Raw genomic sequence first — 18,392 nt, forward strand, 5'->3', positions numbered from 1 at the left:
ATTTGCATCCCATTTTACTATAAAAAAAACTTCCCCTTGGGTACTATTCGAACCGGGTGATTTCTGTTCACCATTAGCAATGTTTTCTTCTGAACCACAGCCAGCACAGTTCCTGCAGCTCCCCTCTGAAAGCAGTTGGGTGGCTGCATGTGTGTGATGTTAATAGGGGTATTTATTCATTCATGCAATGTTTGTCGGATACATGTATATTTATTTATTCGTGCAATGTTTGTGGGATGCAGGTATCCGACAAACATTGCATAAGTAAATAAATAAGCCGGGTCCATGCATCGGCCAAACATTGCATAAATAAATATTAACCAGGTCGTAGACCCTCACTGCATGACCTTTCCAGGAGAAGGGGACATTGGTGTGTGAAACCTGACACAGGAAAAGCAGAGGGTGCAGGAGCTTCGAGAACGAGTAGGAGTGATGGTTGAAGAAAGGAGAGGCTGGTAGAGGAGATGAGGATGGAGGCTGTGACATGGAGCAGATAGGAAGAGAAGAGGAGGAGAAAGTGGGGGCGAAATGTGAGGTGAAAAGAGGTGTTGAGGAACAGAAGGAGGAGGAGGCCAAAGGAGGGGAGGAACAGGAGGCTGTAGCAAAATAAATTCTGCCACAAGACCAGGGGCTCTGTGTGCAACCAACCTAGCAGGCCTAGTGCAGTGCAATCAACCTACTTCACACACGTGACCTTTTCTTTCTTTCACAAATACAAAAGGGCTTTGGACCCCTGAGCTGCTCAGGGCTGGCCCTCTTGACTGGAGCAAATGAAACTCTGCTACAAGACCACGGGCTCTGTGTGCAAACAACCTGACTCGCATACTTAACTTTTTCTTTCTTTCACCAATAAATCAGAGGAAAGCGCGAACGCAGTCCCCCACTACCAGAAATAATGCAGTTGAGTATCCCTCATTTGGGGACATCGCAGCAAATCCAATGTGCAATGGATGAGCCTCACCATGAGAGATCTGCCTTTCTGATCACAGATTCTTCCCTGCCAGGTAAGTATGAGTTGCAAGCAAGAGGGCAGGGGTTGGCCCCGTTCTGCAAGCCCTGCTAAGTGAGGGTGAGAAGGTAGGCCTTGACCGAGCCCCAGCCTTCCTGAAGCCCTGAGTGTCTGCAGAGCTGCCTGTCCCACGTGTAGGGGGAAGCTCTGGCAGGCAGAGCCCAGAAGAAGTGGCGCATTGTAGCACAGTTCCTTTCATCAGGCCCTGCTCGGCCCGAGATTTGCATAAATTTGGGCCTGGCTGCCAGCCAGCAGGCCTAGTCGGAATGCGAGCAGGCTTGGTGCAGTGTGCCCACCGGCCTGCTGGCCTCAGATGGGTCCATGGCCCTTCTGAGCGGACAAGTCACCCCGCTTAACAAGAGCATCTCAGATGGGGTGCCCCCCAGCAGGACACAGCAACGCCGTGAAGGCAAGGCCCGACCATCCCCGATCGGTGCTCGGACGGGGCCGGCGGCGACAGCTGTTAGCCAGACCACTACCAGAAATAATGCAGTCGAGTATACCGCATTCGGGGACATTGCAGGTGTCAGCAAATTCGATGTGCAATGGATGTGCAATGGATGAGCCTCACACTGGGAGATCTGCCTTTCTGATCACAACAGATTCTCCCCTGCAAGGTAAGTATGAGTTGTATGAGGGCAGGGGTTGGGCCTGTTATGGAAGCCCTGCTAAGCGAGGGTGAGAAGGCAGGCATAAACCCAAGCCCCAGCCCTCCTGGAAGCCACGACCCCCACGACACGGTTAATTTATTTATTTATGCAATGTTTGTCAGATACAGGTATCCGACAAACATTGCATAAATAAATAAATCTGCCAGGTCCACGTTTTATTTTTTTCTTTTCGGCCGCACAGACCAAGGGTTTGGGGCAGGGGGCCGGCTAAATCACCAACACTGCCCCGAACCCATGATGAAATATACAGGCAGCAAGCGATGCATTTGAGCCTCCGAGAAGTGTCTAGCGAGCAATATCTCGGAGGCTCAAAAGCACTGCATGCCAGCAACATAGGCAACACTTACCAGAACTAGGCCTCGGTGTGCACGCACATGGCACTGTGATGCTGGGCTGAGCTGCAGGCTCTCCCCTGGGCTCGGCTCCAAAGTGTGAAGGTGGGGCTGTGTGCCCTTCAATCCACCCACACACATTACGTTTTATGATTCCGTTGGTTGAGAAACAGCCAATGGAAATATGGTTACCATGCAAGGCATTTCTTATTTTATTTCCACTACCATGACGTGCCTTGCATGATAACAGCATTTCCATTTGCTGTTTCGCAACCAATGGAAATCATAATGTGTGTGGACTAACGGAACGCCAAACCTAACCCTAATCCTTTGTCTCTGCTCCTGAGCCTCGCGGGCCACATAAAATGGCTTGGAGGGCTGCATTGTGGCCCACGGGCCATATGTTGGACAACCCTGGTCTACATGAAACTGCCCAAGGATTGGGAAGGAACGTGTTCCTTGGTGCTCATCCATGTTCCAGCATTAGTGATTCCTCAGAGTGACCTTTACTTTGGAGAGTTTCCAAAGGTAGATTCACATTTGAGGAAGGGAAGAGCGCTTGAATTTCTCAATTGAACCAGAAGGGAGAACTATTTCTCAGCCAAGTCAATAGAAGCCTTTGAATCCATTCTGTATAAACACAGGTTGTTCAGCAAGACTGCTTCCATATTCACAACTATCTTCATGCCTGGGATCCAGATGATGGCCAATGCCAAATGGTTGCAAATTACCAGATGGCAGCTCCTGCAAACAATCAACACTACCATAAAGGGATTAATGCTATCAAGGAAGAGTTGAGTGCTTGACATGATCACAGCGATGGAAGGAGGAGTTTGCGCCAAAATTGAGCCATCATGTTGCACATTCACACCTTCTCACGATGAAGAGAATGGGACCTTGACAGAGGCTATAACGCTGTTGACGAACCTGCATAATCAGATGGAAGACGAGACAGAGGACATTACAGATGACAGTTGGTTTGCGTCCATATTCTCTTGGATTCCGTAGTGGATGCCAAACATCTTTAAGTCTCTTGGAGCACTATTAGTCATGGTGATGTTTGGATTCTGTGTGATCAAAATAATAATTGCCCAGTGTAAGAAGACAACAGGAAAGTAGTAGGAATGAAGATCATGATCGTTGTCGAATTAGGGTTTGGATCTAAGGAATTGACTGATGAAGATTTCAAGAAATATATAAAGGCCAGCATTGTAGCACCTGTAGGAACATAGTTCCTGTATACAAAGAATCACAAGATGTTTGTGGGATGATGGGTCTATTGTAATCTGAATGGACAGTGCAGCTACATGACCTGGAGTGTGGATGAACATTTCAAATCAGCCAGCACCCTGAGGGGGGATGATGAAGATCTGGACTCGCAAGAAGCTCTTTATCAAGAGAAAATATCAAGATGTGGAAACTGGTGAAGAGGTGGTTGAGGACTCGACCAGAGGGGGGGATATAGAGGAGCCTGCCTCTGCAGGAAATATCGCCCCCTACCTCCTAAATGTTGGAAGCCTGAGATTGTACATTGCTTGACACCAGCAGTTCGAAAGAAGGTTCCCTCTGAGAAAACCCTATGAAATGTATTCCCGAAGCGATGACAATCTGAGGGAGGAATTCCCTGAAGGAATATGAAAAACGAGAGAACAAGGAGCTGGTGACGTCACGAGAGATGAACGTGACAGCCTGAGAATAATGGCTGAAGAGGATGCATCGGCCTCATAGAAACTGATGACCAAGTAAAGAATCAAGTAAACTTTCGTATGTAAAAAGAATATTCCACTTGTATGATACACTATAGAAAATGCAAGCCCATCAATAACTGTACGAATGCAGCAACACCAGTAGATTAAGTATTCTTAGAAGCTGGCTATATGTAGTGAATAGACTGCAGGCGGAGCAGCCATTGTATAGAAGCTGGACATCAGTGTCATAATTTTAATAAGCCCGGACCCATGTTTGTTTTATTAGTTTGTTTATTTCTATAGCGTACCGAACCCGGGATTGCAGTGAGGTACATTAAAAGCAGGTACATTACGAGTAGCAAGTGTTAAAGGACGTGATAATAGTTGCAGATTTCGTACATTAAAAGCAGATTTCGTACATTAAAAGCAAGTAGAATCGTAGTATAGGGGCAAAGAGCCGTGTGCAGGCAGTGAAGTGTTATGTGAACAAGGAGGTAGTGTACAGTGCGAGACCATAGAGAAGTAGGACTCCTAGTATCGTGGTTAGTCCTTCACTGTTAACCAAGTGATGGAATTTCTCCTGAAGTTGGTGAAGGACTGGGTCGTCTTGAGGGAGGGTGGGAGTGTGTTCCATAGCTGGGCAGCCATAACTGGGAAACTACACCCCTTGACTTTTTCAATTTGTACCTCGGGACCACCAGGCAGGAGGTATTGGCCGACCTGGTGACCCACGTTGAGGATCTGATGGTGAATTTCTGAGTTAGGTAGGGTGGGGCGGCATTATTCAAGGATTTAAATGTAAGAGACATGGTTTTCAGCTGAATCTTCTCCTTGATGGACAGCCATTTGTGCTGTTGTCTTGTTTCTGAGATGTGTTCTCTCCTTGAGATACTCAGAGCAGTCTTAAGTGCATTACTGTCATGATGCCTACCCCCGGGGAACCAGACCAGTTCCAGCAGCCCGGGGAGCAGGCATCACGTTCCCGGGGAAAGGCCCAGCGACCCCTGTTAGGGGCCATCTGGACACAGTCCTGGCGCCTTTGGCGCCAGGCTCATATGAGACTTCAGTCCTGGTGCCATAGGTGCCAGAAGTGGAAAACTTACCTGGACTTAACTGATGCAGACCATGCTGCAAGGGATCCAAGCCCTCAAGAGGCCTACAAGGGACTACTTTACCTAGGGACTCTTTTGCCACTCGGGTGTGGCGGTGGAAGCATACTTACCTGGAACTACTTTGGAGGCTATTTAAACCACGCCCGAAGAGCAGCACACGCTTTGCGTTATTCTGCATCCAGCAGCGTAACGCTCACCGTGCCTGCAGCAGCATCCAGACTTCAACCACACCCACCTCGAACCCGGAGCACCTAGAAACAAGGGAAAGAAGGAGAAAGGTTAGAACCAGAACATTTACCAGCTTGTTACCTGATTCCAGAGCCATCGCATCGTCGAACCAAAGGAAAGACTTTATTTTTACACACGTCGCATCGCCAGCAGCAGCGCCGCGCTGCACTCACCGTTCCTCGCAGCATCTTCACGTTTCACTGCAGCCTCCTGCATGTTCCCGCCGCATTCCGGCACCTAGGGGGAGATAAAGACAATAAGGTGAGCCAAGGTAACATATAGAGGAATACTGGTTACCACCCTAACACATACCTGATTTACCAACGGGGAACCATTCCTCTCCTCGGGTCGGGATTGGATAGGAGTGATGGTCAGGCATTTGAACTCTTACGAACTGCATACTTACGGCGTCTTGCCGGGAGAGTCAAAATAGCCCTGGAACTCACCAATTCCTTCGACCAGTGGAGCAACTGGTCCATCACGCGCCCCTGCGCTCGAAGCAGGATGGAGAGCTCACCCTTTCAAACCATAAGGTGAGACTTTAGAGGGGACATCAGAGGTGGTCAGTGGGGAGAACAACAGGGGGGTGGGGGGAATTTACGCTCAACTCCACGCGGGTGGTTAATTCCCCTTTCTCCATTCACAGAAGTGTACTCCTACCGCCAGACAAACGACACATCTTGGCCCTACGCAGTACGCTGGAGGAGGCCGCAGCAGCCCAGATCAGACCGGCGCCTCTGTGGGAGTCAGGTGAGCGTAACAATTACTTTGCATAATTTGTAATTTGTTAAGAACGTACTTACTAGCACCTAAGTAAAGTCCATTACAATAATCCAGCTTAGACAATATGAGGGCTCTAGCTAAGGTGAAACAGCTTTCAGTGGAGAGCAGAGGTTTGCATGCCCTTATCAGTTTGCCCATGTAGGCTGTGGCTGAGGCTGTAGCGTTGACTTGTTTGTGTAGGTTTAAAGTTGAGTCTAGGTAAAAACCTAGTGTTTTTACCTCTTTAGCCCAGGGATGTTGTTTCCATCTATATTGAAGGAGCTGTAATCTGTGTTAAGTTTTTTCAGGTTGGCTAAGGAGCCTAGGAGCAGGAGCTCAGTTTTAACGTCATTTAAGCAGAGGCCATGGGTGGCCATCCATGCTTGAATGATTAGATACATTTTGTTCACTAGCCGTACATCAGTATCATAATTGCCCATTAAGGGGAGGAGGATCTGGGTGTCGTATGCATAGTTAGTGTATGTGACACCCAGAAGATCCAGATCATCGAATAAAGGCTTTGTGAAGATGTTGTACATGGTAGGGAATACGCAGGAGCCTTGGGGTACTCCGCATGTGATGGGAATAGGGTCATCTGCTGCAGACGGTGAGAAGATTCTCATAGTCCTGTTATTTAGGAAGGATTCGATCCATGTAATTGCATTCTGAGAGAAATGGGCTGCTGTGGCAAGGTGATTACACAATACTGTGTGGAGATGAAAAGTTGAGAACTATGTTGCAGCAAGAATTAGCTGAGAATGGAAAGGCTGTTTGGCTTGGTATCAAAGTCAAAGCAACCAATGCCGCTTATCTATTCTTGAAGGCAGTGAGTGTGAGAAGTTGATTCATCCCTTGTTAAGATGCAAAGAAAGAACACCAAGAGTGCCAAGTTTTATTCATTTAAGACATTTAAATGCTGCAAAATGGTCCAAATCATGGTCTCCTGTCACGTGAGCCAAGGATGGAAATAGAGTTGAACGTGGAGTACTAGAACAGCGATAGTGCGCGCTCGAACTGCCTTATATTCTCACAGACAAGAATTGTCATGATGCCTACCCCCGGGCATCCGGATCAAGCCCATCAGCCCTGGGAGCAGGCATCCAGGTATTTAATAAAACCCCAGCAGCCCCGGCTGGGGGCTGTCTGGGTTCAGTCCTGGCGCCTTAGGCGCCAGGCTCATAATAGAAATCAGTCCTGGCACCATAGGCGCCAGGCTCATAGACTTTACTTGCCTCATGCAGACCATGCTGCAAATTAATCCAAGCCAACGTGAGGCCTGGATGGGACTATTTTACTCGGGTGTGGTTCTAGGGACTTCTTACCTGGAACTACTTTGGAGGCTATTTAAACCACACCCGAACAGCAGCACATGCTTCGTGTTATTCTGCATCCAGCAGCGTAACGCTCACTGTGCCTGCAGTCAGCATCCAGTCTTCAGCCACACCCGTCTCCAATCCAGAGCTCCTAGCAATAGAAGAAAGAAGAAGGAAAGGTTAGAAAACAGATATTATTTCAATCCTCACCTGAATTCTGGATCCATCACGTCTTCGAACTTGAAAAGGACATTATTCTACACGCGTTGCATCGCCAGCTGCAGCGCCGCGCCATACTCACCAGTCCTCACAGCATTTTTCGATCCGGCGCAGCCTCCATCATTTTCTACGTCGAATTACACCATCTAGGGGACAAAAGAAACATAAGGTGAGCCGAGAGAGCCAACAAATACAACCTCTCCACCACAGACTTACCTGATTAACAACCAGAGGCATTATTCTGTAACAAACCGCAACTTCTTACGCCGCACCTTTAAGGAGAGAGAAACCAGCAATTTAAACACACGCATCTTTTGCCGGACAGTGTTGGGTAATACAGACTCTTACCTCAACACCATCAGCTGCCACAAGACAATCTTCCCTTGGACCCAGCTGCAACACAAGAAAGGAATGTACAAGGGTGAACATCGGGCATATTGAACTCTTTGAACTTTATACTTACGGGTTCTCGCCTGGAACCTCAGAGTCAATATTCATCCGGAACTTTTCCAACGCCCTCAATCCAGTGAAGTAACTGGTATCTACACGCCCCTGCATTCCACGCAGGATGGAGAGCTCATCATTTACAAACATAAGGTGAGCTTACAGAAAGTGAATATCGGTGGTGATTAGTGGGGAGAACAGTGGGGTGCCATTACTAAAATCCACAGCTGGCTGAATCCCTTTCTCCACTTGCAGGAGAATATTTCTACGGGTCAAGCAGACAAGATTAGGCGGTCCAGTCCTGTCTGTCATCTCTGCACTACGCTTCACGTTGGAGGAGGTCGCAGCTGTACGGGTCCGATCGACGCCCCTGTGGGAACCAGGTGAGCGTAACAGAACACGAAGCCTATCTACAAATTCCCACCCGGGCGTTATGGAAACCTCCGAAACAGACCAACTAGCCCAATTATTAGGGGAACTTAGGGCGGAAGTGCACTCTGCGCTCCAAGAGACTAATGCCCTCAGGAGAGAACTGATTGTGTCAAAGGAACGCACAGATGATCTTGCTAGACAACTGCTGCAAAATCAAGCTGGGCAAACACCCCTACCTGGACTCGGGGCAAACCCAGCTCCTGTTTCATCGAGCAATCCTGTGCAAGTAATCCTACCAGGGGCTATTCCTTTAGCTCCACCCGAACGCTTTGCTGGGGACCCAAAAAGGTTTGCAGTGTTTATGAATCAATGCCGCTTGCACTTTTTATGCAGACCTGGAGCTTTTCCAAATGACCAAGCCAAAGTAGCCTTTGTACTATCATATCTTAGTGGCAGCGCAGCTGACTGGTCAATTCCACTAGTCAACCAGGATGATCCTCTTCTTCGGGATTTTCAGGGTTTTCAAAGAAGCATGGAAAGACTATTCGCCAGACATTCACAGGGACAGGCCCTGGATAACGAACTTTTATCCCTTCGACAGGGTAATCAGGATCTGCTCATCTATATCGCAACCTTCAATAGGTTGGTGGTGGAAACCGAATTGCCTGAGGAGAAACAAATTACATTATTTCATCGTGGGCTTCGGGGAGAACTCAAAGATGTTTTGGCTCAAGTTGTGAACCCACCTCAGGATTGCGCAGAATATATAGACTTAGTGGTCCAGTTAGACCACCGACTTCAGAATAGAAAGGCTGAGCGAGCTAAGTTCGAGAGTCGGGTATGGGTTAAACCCAATGTCACCCCCAAAGGAACAGATGCATCAGAACCTATGCAGATCGGGGGGGGGTTAAGGACCCTTAACTCAAAAGGAAAGAGAAAAGAGACGGCAGATGCAATTGTGTCTGTACTGTGGAACCGCAGGACATTTTCTACGGGATTGCCCTATAAAACCACCCAAGAACGTAGTAGGAGTTGCTGACAAAGGTCAAATAGAGCCTGATTCAGGAAACGACCACGCCCGACAAGTGTAGAGGTCCGCTTGCCGAGCTTAAAGAAGGACACTCAGACCTCCCACCTAATTATACCAATGGTCCTAATTGATCCAAGGCAGCCATCACATATGCACGCAGTAAGGGCATACATTGATAGCGGGGCCGTAGGAAACTCCATGGACCACGAATTGGCCTCAAGGATGAATCTACCCCTTTGCAAAAAGACCGCTTCGGATGTCATCACCATAGTCGATGGAACTGAAATTGCCTCTGGGCCTGTAACTCATTCCACTACTGAGCTGACACTGTTGGGTCAAGATGGGCATCGAGAAACTATTGTGTTTGATTTAATCAAGGCCCCGCAATTCCAAATAATTCTGGGAACGCCATGGTTGGAAACACATAATCCTTGTATTGATTGGCAAGAGAAGAGAGTGACCTTCCCAGATTGTGCACACACCTGTTACCTGGAAAAAACCTTGAACAAAAGCCTGCCCACCGTTACTAATCCAGTTGTGCAGTTACCTCAGGAATATCAAGAATTTCAGGATGTTTTTCAAAAAGAACAGGCAAATACCTTACCACCTCACAGATCATACGATTGTCAAATTGACCTAGTACCCGGTGCACAACCTCCATGCAGTAGAATCTACGCCCTGTCGGAACCCGGAAATCTTCACCTACGACAATATCTGGACCAGTACCTTGCTAATGGCTTCATTCGTCCATCCAAATCTCCTGCATCCTCAGCTCTATTCTTCGTGCCTAAAAAGGAAGGTGACCTTAGAACGTGCATAGACTACCACGCATTAAATCAGATTACAGTAAAAAAACGATACCCATTGCCTCTGATCCCCGAATTACTAGACCAAGTAAAGGATGCTTGTATCTACACTAAGTTAGAAATCCGAGGGGCATATCATCTGGTACGTGTAAAGAAAGGCGATGAATGGAAGACTGCCTTTTGCACCAAGTACGGGTTATTCGAATACCAGGTGATGCCCTTCGGGTTGTGCAATGCACCAGCAGCCTTCCAGTATTTTATGAACGATGTCCTTCGTGAACTCATTGACGTCTGTGTTGTCGTATACATAGACGATATTCTAGTGTACTCCTCCTCAGAATCAGACCATGAGAAGCACGTTCATGCAGTCCTAGAGAAACTACGCTAGCACAAATTATACGCAAAATTGGAGAAATGTGTTTTTCATTCTACAGAAGTTGAATTCCTAGGATTTATGTTTGCAGTGTTTATGAATCAATGCCGCTTGCACTTTTTATGCAGACCTGGAGCTTTTCCAAATGACCAAGCCAAAGTAGCCTTTGTACTATCATATCTTAGTGGCAGCGCAGCTGACTGGTCAATTCCACTAGTCAACCAGGATGATCCTCTTCTTCGGGATTTTCAGGGTTTTCAAAGAAGCATGGAAAGACTATTCGCCAGACATTCACAGGGACAGGCCCTGGATAACGAACTTTTATCCCTTCGACAGGGTAATCAGGATCTGCTCATCTATATCGCAACCTTCAATAGGTTGGTGGTGGAAACCGAATTGCCTGAGGAGAAACAAATTACATTATTTCATCGTGGGCTTCGGGGAGAACTCAAAGATGTTTTGGCTCAAGTTGTGAACCCACCTCAGGATTGCGCAGAATATATAGACTTAGTGGTCCAGTTAGACCACCGACTTCAGAATAGAAAGGCTGAGCGAGCTAAGTTCGAGAGTCGGGTATGGGTTAAACCCAATGTCACCCCCAAAGGAACAGATGCATCAGAACCTATGCAGATCGGGGGGGGGTTAAGGACCCTTAACTCAAAAGGAAAGAGAAAAGAGACGGCAGATGCAATTGTGTCTGTACTGTGGAACCGCAGGACATTTTCTACGGGATTGCCCTATAAAACCACCCAAGAACGTAGTAGGAGTTGCTGACAAAGGTCAAATAGAGCCTGATTCAGGAAACGACCACGCCCGACAAGTGTAGAGGTCCGCTTGCCGAGCTTAAAGAAGGACACTCAGACCTCCCACCTAATTATACCAATGGTCCTAATTGATCCAAGGCAGCCATCACATATGCACGCAGTAAGGGCATACATTGATAGCGGGGCCGTAGGAAACTCCATGGACCACGAATTGGCCTCAAGGATGAATCTACCCCTTTGCAAAAAGACCGCTTCGGATGTCATCACCATAGTCGATGGAACTGAAATTGCCTCTGGGCCTGTAACTCATTCCACTACTGAGCTGACACTGTTGGGTCAAGATGGGCATCGAGAAACTATTGTGTTTGATTTAATCAAGGCCCCGCAATTCCAAATAATTCTGGGAACGCCATGGTTGGAAACACATAATCCTTGTATTGATTGGCAAGAGAAGAGAGTGACCTTCCCAGATTGTGCACACACCTGTTACCTGGAAAAAACCTTGAACAAAAGCCTGCCCACCGTTACTAATCCAGTTGTGCAGTTACCTCAGGAATATCAAGAATTTCAGGATGTTTTTCAAAAAGAACAGGCAAATACCTTACCACCTCACAGATCATACGATTGTCAAATTGACCTAGTACCCGGTGCACAACCTCCATGCAGTAGAATCTACGCCCTGTCGGAACCCGGAAATCTTCACCTACGACAATATCTGGACCAGTACCTTGCTAATGGCTTCATTCGTCCATCCAAATCTCCTGCATCCTCAGCTCTATTCTTCGTGCCTAAAAAGGAAGGTGACCTTAGAACGTGCATAGACTACCACGCATTAAATCAGATTACAGTAAAAAAACGATACCCATTGCCTCTGATCCCCGAATTACTAGACCAAGTAAAGGATGCTTGTATCTACACTAAGTTAGAAATCCGAGGGGCATATCATCTGGTACGTGTAAAGAAAGGCGATGAATGGAAGACTGCCTTTTGCACCAAGTACGGGTTATTCGAATACCAGGTGATGCCCTTCGGGTTGTGCAATGCACCAGCAGCCTTCCAGTATTTTATGAACGATGTCCTTCGTGAACTCATTGACGTCTGTGTTGTCGTATACATAGACGATATTCTAGTGTACTCCTCCTCAGAATCAGACCATGAGAAGCACGTTCATGCAGTCCTAGAGAAACTACGCTAGCACAAATTATACGCAAAATTGGAGAAATGTGTTTTTCATTCTACAGAAGTTGAATTCCTAGGATTTATCCTGACTCCAAAAGGAGTTCGAATGGACTCTCGAAAGGTGGACGCAATCCTCAAGTGGCCATCACCCAGTTCTGTTGAAGGGGTACAAAGCATGCTTGGATTTGCGAATTTCTATTTCAGATTTATTCCTGAATTCTCACATATTGTACACCCGATCACAGCACTTTTGCGAAAAAACTAACGTTTTTTGTGGACTGAAGAGGCTGAAAGAGCCTTCCAAGAGCTAAAATCGAAATTCACGTCTGCACCTGTCTTAAAGCATCCACGCCCTGAGCTTCCATACATAGTTGAAACCGATGTATCCAGTTTAGCCATGGGAGCTGTCCTGTCCCAGAAGGATTCCGAAACCGGTCAACTTCATCCAGTAGCATTCTGGTCAAGAAAGTTCTCAGCACCCGAATTAAACTACGCGGTTACTGATAAGGAGTTATTAGCCATCAAGTCCGCCTTCAAGGCTTGGCAGCATTATCTTCTCGGTGCCAGGCATACCATCACTGTAATCACAGATCACAGGAATCTGCAGTATTTGAAAACAGCCAAGGCCCAATCATCGCGTCAACTTCGGTGGGCATTATTCTTTGCCGAATTTGATTTCGTGATCACTTATCGACCAGGTTGCAAGAATGGTAAGGCAGATGCCTTATCCTGAATAGGGATGGTAGAAGCCTTTTCGAACCCAGAACCAGTGCCTATAATTCCAGGACAAAGGATCCTTGGCATAACTACTCTACAGACTTTGGAAGATATTCATTTAAGGATCGAACAACTTTTCGATCCAGCAGCCCTGCAGGACTAGGTAAAGAAAGGCCAAGATTATTCAGTCATCAATGACCTGCCTTACTATCAAGGGCGTCTATTTCTACCACACAAGGAACTACAAGAACTAGTCATCTCCAATTATCATGACGCCCTTATGGAAGGACACCCAGGTATCGCAAAAACTGAAGCTAAAATTAAAAGACAATTCTGGTGGCCCACCTGGCGAAAGGACGTAAAGTCATTTGTGATGTCTTGTGGTATCTGCGTCCAATACAAAAGTCAAAAATAAAACCAGCTGACCTTTAACAACCTTTGGATATTCCACGTTCACCATGGCACACCTTGTCTTTAGACTTCATTACAGGTCTACCTCCGTGTAATGGATTTAACACCATTCTAGTTATTGTGGATCTTTTTTCCAAAATGGCCCACTTTTTTCCTTTAAAAGGATTACCTTCCGCTTTGATTTGGCCAAGGAATTTCTCGAAAACATTGTTCGAATCCATGGATTTCCTTCCGTATTGGTCTCTGACCGAGGTAGTCAATTCATTTCGCAATTTTGGAAGAAATGCTGTCAATTGGTGCAAATCGACGTAAGGCTATCAACCAGTCACCACCCCCAAACTGATGGTCAGACGGAGAGGACCAACCAGACTCTTGAACAATACCTACGTTGTATGTTACACCAAACCGAAAGCAATTGGAAAGATATTTTATGGATTTCCGAATACGCATACAATAACTCTGTACATTCAGGAATCAGACAAAGCCCCTTTTATACCATATATGGACATCATCCTCGAACCTCAGAACTCGATTCGCCTCAACACTTAGAAATGCCTGCAGTGACTCATCTGCACTCTACTATTACACAAGCCTTTAAGGAAGCAATAGAACACTTGAAACAAGCAAAGGAGAAATACAAGAAAAATGCTGATCGACATAGAAGTGAAACTCCACAATACCAGATTGGAGATCAAGTTTGGCTAGCTACAAAACACATACCTCTAAAGGGAACTCAAACTTTCAATCCTAGATATTTGGGACCTTACACCATTAAGGCCATTATCAACCCTGTGGCCGTCAAATTGGAATTACCCTCTTATTTGCGGATTAAGCCTGTCTTTCATGTTTCACTTCTAAAACCAGTTCAACCTGGGACAACATTAACCAAACCACCTGAACCCATCCTAATAGATGGAGAACCTGAATTCGAGGTAAAGAATATCCTGGACTCTAAGATGGTTAAATCAAGACTTTTTTATTTAATCGACTGGAAGGGTTACGGACCACAAGAAAGGTCATGGGAACCTAGTGACCATGTTCATGCACCTCGGTTGGTGAAGAAATTCCATCAGAACTTCCCAGACAAACCAGGACCAAGGGGAAAGGCAACTTTAGGAGGGGCCTTGGGGGGGAGTGCTGTCATGATGCCTACCCCCGGGTATCCGGATCAAGCCCATCAGCCCCGGGAGCAGGCATCCAGGTATTTAATAAAACCCCAGCAGCCCCGGCTGGGGGCTGTCTGGGTTCAGTCCTGGCGCCTTAGGCGCCAGGCTCATAATAGAAATCAGTCCTGGCGCCATAGGCGCCAGGCTCATAGACTTTACTTACCTCATGCAGACCATGCTGCAAATGAATCCAAGTCAACGTGAGGCCTGGATGGGACTATTTTTCTACAGGGACTATTTTTTACTCGGGTGTGGTTCTAGGGACTTCTTACCTGGAACTACTTTGGAGGCTATTTAAACCATGCCCGAACAGCAGCACATGCTTCGTGTTATTCTGAATCCAGCAGCGTAACGCTCACCGTGCCTGCAGTCAGCATCCAGTCTTCAGCCACGCCCGTCTCGAATCCAGAGCTCCTAGCAATAGAAGAAAGAAGAAGGAAAGGTTAGAAAACAGATATTATTTCAATCCTTACCTGAATTCCGGATCCATCACGTCTTCGAACTTGAAAAGGACATTATTCTCTACACGCGTCGCATCGCCAGCTGCAGCGCCGCACCATACTCACCAGTCCTCACAGCATTTTTCAATCTGGTGCAGCCTCCATCATTTTCTCCGCCGAATTCCACCATCTAGAGGACAAAAGAAACATAAGGTGAGCCGAGAGAGCCAACAAATACAACCTCTCCACCATAGACTTACCTGATTAACAACCGGAGGCATTATTCTGTAACAAACCACAACTTCTTACGCCGCACCTGTAAGGAGAGAGAAACCAGCAATTTAAACACACGCATCTTTTGCCGGACAGTGTTGGGCAATACAGACTCTTACCTCAACACCATCAGCTGCCACAAGACAATCTTCCCTTGGACCCAGCTGCAACACAAGAAAGGAATGTACAAGAGTGAACATCGGACGTATTGAACTCTTTGAATTTATACTTACGGGTTCTCGCCTGGAACCTCAGAGTCAATATTCATCCGTAACTCTTCCAACGCCCTCAAACCAGTGAAGTAACTGGTATCTACGCGCCCCTGCATTCCACGCAGGATGGAGAGCTCATCATTTACAAACATAAGGTGAGTTTACAGAAAGTGAATATCGGTGGTGATTAGTGGGGAGACCAGTGGGGTGCCATTACTAAAATCCACGGCTGGCTGAATCCCTTTCTCCACTTGCAGGAGAATATTTCTACGGGTCAAGCAGACGAGATTAGGCGGTCCAGTCCAGTCTGTCATCTCTGCACTATGCTTCACGTTGGAGGAGGTCGCAGCTGTCCGGGTCCGATCAACTCCCCTGTGGGAGCCAGGTGAGCGTAACAAGAATACTTTGCAAGGCCAAGTTCAAAGACAATCTTCATGGCAGAAGGCATGGGTGATGAGAAACATTGTGCTCATTGGGTGGGGAGGTAAAGTCAAATCCACCTCCTGGCACCTGGGCATGAGCTTATTTCCTGCTAAGTGAACTGAATGTTCCAGACATGGCACGAGAGTGCCAACCTATTGTAGAGGGCCGTATAATGAAGGGCCTTATAGTTTGAAAGTCAATGATATACTGTGCCTCATTACGCATTAGCCAGTAAAAAAAGAAAATTACCGGCAGGCCGGTGCTACCGTGTCCGTGTAGCACAGCTGCCGGAATCTATGGTAGATTCCGAGGCAGCGTGCATGCGCATTCCAGCATGCCGGTAATGGAAGCACCGGCATGCCGGTAATGCCCCCCAAACCCTCGATACTGGCATCCTCGATGCCGCTGGCACCGGCACTGATGATGCCGTAATTACTGGTACCCCGATGTCGGTAATACCGGCACCGGAATCAACGTCATTGCATCGAACGGGAAATGCACCGGCGGCCATCTTTAAAAACGCAATCCATTGCAATCCTCTGTCTACAACAGTTGAACAGGAGAACAGAGTAGGCAGGAAGAAAGCAGAGGAACATGTTAACCAGGCAAAGCACCGTCTGTCGCCCGAAACCAATGTTTTAGCGACATTGAGCTGAACATGTTGGCCGACACACTTGTCGAACATGCAGACGTTGTGTTCGGTGCCGACCGGCGCCGTGCAGCCCAACTACAGAAAAAAGACGTATAGGAGGAGGTGGCCCGCAAGGCATCACTGGTGGGGACAACACCCTAGACTGTCCGCCATTGACGCAAGTGGTGGGACGATCTCCATTTGAGGGTCCGCAACCTCCTCTCTGCCGAGTGCAGCCAGGTGCTGGGCACAGGAGGCGCACCGCCATCCCCCATCAAACTTGCCCCATAAGAGGAGACCTGCAGCACTGTCATCAACATGGAGGGCATTGAGGGCGTTGGATATGCCAAGATGGGAGCTGCAACATCTGACGATGATGGTGAGTGTCACTTACCGTAATCCCAAAGTCACACCACATACCTTCATCCCCAACGTCAATGGCGAAGTCCAAATGGCAAGTATGTGGCACCAAATTTCTGTCGAATTTGCTCCCACCTAAAGCCACCTCTCACAAAACTACCATGTCCCTGCCACGAACACATCCAACAAACCCCACTGACACACCCCACATGAGCCCTTGATTGCCAACACAAGCACCATCTGCATGCGCACACAAACATACACATCACTGTACAACTGCAGCCCTCACCACCGTGCCACCTCATGGCAAGATGCTCACATCACCACCACCACTTTCACACTTGACACACCGGCCAGCAAGGCCTCCCAGCCAACATCTACTCCTTACATTACAGTAAAGCATGCCAAGCCACATTTAGACATACCCAGACTGGTTGCACAAAAATGCCAGTTGAAGCAATAACACTCATCAAGAAGAGAACACACATTCAAGCCCACGTCTCTTTGGCCTCTAATAACACAGCCAAACTCTTTAAAATCTGCAAGGAACTGGTCAATCCTGTTGCAGTATTTACCTCTCCTGTTCCCTCCCAGCCCCCCCGTATGGCTCTGCCTCTCATTTCTCTGCTAAAACTCACGATGTCCTGTCCTCCATCTCCTCATCCTCTCCCTCTTCCTCTCTCGGCCCCGCTTTGGCCATCCCTACCTCTGTTCCTCCTTTCTCTTATTTCTCTCAGACAACACCTGCTGGGGTTTCTAGACAAGTCCGATCTATGAATGTGTCATCAAAACAGGTGCTCTCCTGCTCCTCCAGAACCACCAAGGACCATACTGACACCCTTGTTCCAGCGTCGGCCGATTTCTGTAATCATTCTTTCACCACTGGAATGTTCCCCTCTCCCTAAAGCACTCCCTTGTGCACCCACTCCTCAAGAAGCCGTCTGTCGATCCTGCCTGCCCGGCAAACTATCGCCCAATCTCCATCACTCCTCTCCTGGGAAAACTGTTGGAAAAGCTGGCCATCTCCCAGCTTATTCTCCACACTGGATTGGTTGTCTCCATGACTATCAGTCTGGCTTCAGAGCTTCTAGAGGCACAGAAACTGCTCTCCTGAACACCCGTGAAGATCTGCTCTCTACCCTTGATTCCAGCATTCCTTCTGTCTTCATCCTCCTTAATCCATCCCCTGCTTTCGACGCGGTCAACACGCCATCCTGATCAATCAACTCCATTAGAACCTCGGCATCATGGATCAGGCCCTTGAGTGGCTGACCTCCTTCCTCCTGGACCGCCCCTCCCAAGTCCAACTTGGTCCATTTCTCTCCGCCACATCTCTCTATACCTGTGACATTCACCAGGGCTCCATCCTCTCAACCTGGTTTTTCAACCTCTGCTTGGCCCCTTTGGCCCAACCTGATTTCTACCTCCTCCTCTAACTTTCTGTGTTATGGAGAATA

The 18,392-nt window shown here is 47.6% G+C and overlaps 1 non-coding gene and 1 pseudogene across 1 annotated transcript; both read right to left on the reverse strand.

Annotated features, from left to right (window-relative positions):
* Positions 1–855: 855 nt before the first annotated feature.
* On the reverse strand, positions 856–1,012 carry LOC138505309 (U1 spliceosomal RNA). Its single transcript, XR_011280121.1, has one exon. It is a non-coding gene; the product is annotated as a U1 spliceosomal RNA (small nuclear RNA).
* A 447-nt stretch (positions 1,013–1,459) lies between these two features.
* On the reverse strand, positions 1,460–1,634 carry LOC138505321 (U1 spliceosomal RNA; annotated as a pseudogene).
* Between the last annotated feature and the right edge of the window lie 16,758 nt (positions 1,635–18,392).

This window comes from Ambystoma mexicanum, chromosome 11 (assembly GCF_040938575.1).
Source record: "Ambystoma mexicanum isolate Mex_15411 chromosome 11, UKY_AmexF1_1, whole genome shotgun sequence".
Lineage (NCBI taxonomy): Eukaryota > Metazoa > Chordata > Amphibia > Caudata > Ambystomatidae > Ambystoma > Ambystoma mexicanum.